The sequence below is a fragment of the Hesperophylax consimilis genome, chromosome 20, assembly GCF_061612785.1.
Source record: "Hesperophylax consimilis isolate HC1 chromosome 20, BYU_Hcon_1.0, whole genome shotgun sequence".
Taxonomy (NCBI): Eukaryota; Metazoa; Arthropoda; class Insecta; order Trichoptera; family Limnephilidae; genus Hesperophylax; species Hesperophylax consimilis.
In genome coordinates, this window is record NC_142855.1 from 4,452,737 (window position 1) to 4,456,767 (window position 4,031).

A 4,031-nucleotide genomic window follows, 5' to 3' on the forward strand; every position below is an offset into this window, starting at 1 on the left:
AAAGTTATAGAAGGAATTTAAGGAAAAGACATATGCTGAACCAGCTCTTATAATTGTATCATTAATTACTATGAAATTATTAAACAAAATATCAAGAGTACTAACATGAGTATACCATTTCCAAACATGACAAGATAATTATAATAAAGTAAACAAAAATATATTTGGTAAAATTCAATTCTTAATAATAAAATTTTTAAAACTGCTTAGAAAACAAAGATGTACTGGACCGGTACATCTTCACTTTCTAAGTAACGGGCGAACGTATACAATATGCACATAAGTATATATTAAGAAACCTAGAATATACGGGGATAGTGGGAAAGTATCACCGTGCATTCCAAGATTTGGGCAGTTTATATATCCCATGCTACCTAACTTTCACTTGTTTAGTCAAAGCCATATTTCAAGTCGTTTTTTTTTTTTTTTTTTTTTTTTTAAATTATTTTCCTATAAGCTTATCTGAACAACATCATTGTCGTGTAACAAACTCGAGTAGGATACTAGAGTATTATACTAAATTTATTATGTTTCTTTCTATTATTTACCGATTATACTAACCATTTTACGAAATTTCTATATTTTCTAAAAGAAAATTAACTAGGACAGGACTAAGGACTGTCATAATGCTGGGTCGCTCCAACTCGGGTGATCAAGCCGCTTTGTGCTCCCGTGCATTGAAAAATATTTGAAATATTAATTAATTGAGAGTACTTGGTAGGGTGGCCAGACCCACCAAAGCACTATCGGAAACATATTAATCCGGTATATTTTCTGACTTGACGATGTCTTTCACGTGAAAGTTACCAGTTTCCTTACCTTTGAGGTCTGCTAATGTATAGATTAAGTCTGATTTTTTCTTCACGACTATATTTTGCACAAAGCGTGGAGCTAGTTTCTGTGCAAAGTAATTTAAAGCGTTTGATTGGACGAAATTTCTACGCCAAACCCTGTCTCCGACTTGAAAACTAACATGTTTTCTCCGCAGGTTATAATGGTTTGCTCCTTTTTGATAAGCTTTTAGTAAAGCATCTGAGACTTGCTCATAAACTGATGACAGTTCTTCTAATTTTTGTGCGTAGATTCTCTGACTAGTACAATTTTGTGAATTAGATTCCGTATCAGCTATAGGGTTACGATGCAAATCACCGTCTAATATTTGCTCCCGACCATGCATTAGAAAATAAGGTGTAAAACCCGTAGCGCAATTTACGGAATTGTTCATAGCTGATTGTATTTGTGGTTTACAATTTTGACCAATTACGGTGGTCTGATTCAACTAATATCGATAATGCGGTGCCCAAAGTTTGGTTATATCTCTCTACCACATTATTTTGAGGGGTATAATAAGAGTTATAAAACGGAGGAGGTATATTATAATTATTTAATAAGTCCTTAAATTCTTTGGATACAAACTGACGGCCGTTATCACAAACAATGGTGCGCGGTACGCCATGTACAAGAAAGATACTTTCTTCTAAACTCTTCACAATGCTTCGCGCGGTACCTTTGCGCAACGGGAACAGCCAGGTAAACTTTGAAAAAACATCGACACAGGATAAAATAACGGTAAAACCAGAGTAACTTCTCGGTAATGGACCTACCAAATCCAACGATAACATTTGCATTGGACGTGTAACTTTTTTTGGATGTGATGAAATACCGTTAGGTGAGGCCGTACTGATTTTGTGGGCCTTACAGACCGTACAGCGATTTACAAATTGTTTAATGTCTCTGTACATATTTGGCCAAAAATACCGTAATTGTGCTTTTTTATAAGTTTTAAAAACGCCGGGGTGACAAGATCGAATAGACTCGTGAACACTACTTAAAATGTCTAATCTTTTTTCTTGAGGAATTACTTTTTTCCACGCAGTGTCTTCACACAGTGCTAAACGAGTTTTCGTGTGACGAAATAGTTCGTTTTCCCGAATTTGGAAGTTCTGAAAACGTTGGGGAAATTCTTGACAACCCTTCCAAATATTTTGATACCACTCATCTTGAATATTTCCTGAATCTATAATGGAGATTTCGGCAAGATCCATTCGCGAAAGGACATCTGGGACTATGTGTTGAGTACCTTTACGATGGATTACATCAAACGAGAATTGGGATAGGCGTGAACTCCAACGCGCGAGACGACCGCTGGGGTTGGACAGAGAACCTAACCATTTTAGACTTGAGTGGTCGGTTACAACTGTAAAATGAGTTCCTTCAATGTATGGTCTAAAGTGTGTAACGGAGTCTAGTACGGCTAAAAGTTCACGCTCAGTTATTCCATAATTACGTTCGTGAACGTTTAAGCATCTCGAAAAATAAGCAATAGGGTGCTCCTGTCCATCTATAGTTTGAATTAATACCCCCCCAATGCCTACGGAGCTTGCGTCACAGTGTATAGCGAAGGGTTTCGAAAAATCTGGGCAACTTAAGACTGGGGCAGAAGTAAGTGCTTGCTTTAGTGCAATAAATGCGGATTCAGCTTCCGGTGACCATTTAAAATTACTAATTCCCTTTTTTGAACCAGTAATACTTGTTAAAGGAGCTGCAATGCTTGAAAATCCCTTGATAAACCGTCTAAAGTAACCGCACAGGCCAACAAATGCCCGAATTTGTTTAGCATTTTTCGGTATAGGAAAATCTTTAATACTATCTATCTTACTTGGATCAGTGCGAAGTCCCTGGGAATCTACCATATAGCCCAAGTATTTAAGCTCGGCTTTACAAAATTCTGACTTTTTTAAGTTAATGGTGAGACCCGCGTCTCGTAGACGTTCGTACACCCGATTTAACAAGTTTAAATGTGATTTCAAGTCTTCCGATACTAATATAAGGTCATCTAAATAGCAAAAAACATTATCATCGAAATCAGGTCCAAACAATGCATCCGCTAGTCTTTGTAATTCGCTAGGAGCATTTTTCAAACCAAACGGCATGCGAGTGAACTCAAAGAGGCCCCGCCCAGGAACAACAAATGCTGTCTTTTCACATGATTTTTTGTCCAAGGCTATTTGCCAAAATGCCTTGGAGAGGTCAATCGAGGAAACATATCTGGCACCGCCCAGTTTATCTAGGATACGCGCAATATAGGGAAGAGGGTAACTATCACGTACCGTGACGTTATTAATTTTTCGAGAATCAAGGCAAAATCTAGCTGTTCCGTCTTTTTTTGTTACAATTATTACTGGACTGGACCATGGTGAACGAGAAGGTTGAATAACCCCTAATTTTAGCATTTCATCAACTTCTGTTTCTAATTGTTTCTGCCGTGCGGGTGAAAGAGGGTAATACCGCTGTTTGATGGGTGGTCCTGTTGTAATTATTTTGTGTTTAACTAAGTGTGTTAGACCTAACCCCTTTTTTTCAAAAGAAATTGACTCGAATTTTTTAACTATTTTAGAGAGTTCCCTGTTCTTTTCAATAGTTAGGGATGAGGCTGGCCGAATAGCCCGCAACCCACTAATATTTCCTTCCGAAACAGGAAGAGTAGCTTTCGAAAACAGTTCCGGTGCGATGTGGAACTCCTTCCAAAAGTTAACTCCTAGAATAATTGAAGGCGACAATGTCGGGATGACGTAGAAAAGAATTTCCTTTGTGGATGATTTATACGTGACCGGCAATGACATTGTCCCTAAGACTGGTTGGTTTGAACCGTCCGCTGTATAAACACTAAACTTAACTTTAACTAACTTAATACCTAATTCCTTAAAAATTTTATAACTATTGCCTCCTAGACATGACAATGAAGCGCCGCTGTCTAGCATTCCACTGTAGAAATTATTTATAATATGTACATAAGTATAAGGACGGTTATCATTTTCAATAGCCATCTCCCGTGGCAGCGGGCCCACTGTTCCGGTTGATGGGGATGAAAGAAATTTATCAACTATTCGGAGCCAACTCTCCCACTCGCTTTTCCTCTGCGCCAAGGACGGCTTGTAGCAAGAGAGACTCCGACCTAGTTTTTTGACTTTTTATGAGCTTTGTCATTGATAGCTCCCACTTTAGGATTGTTAGACCTTGAATTTTTCTTC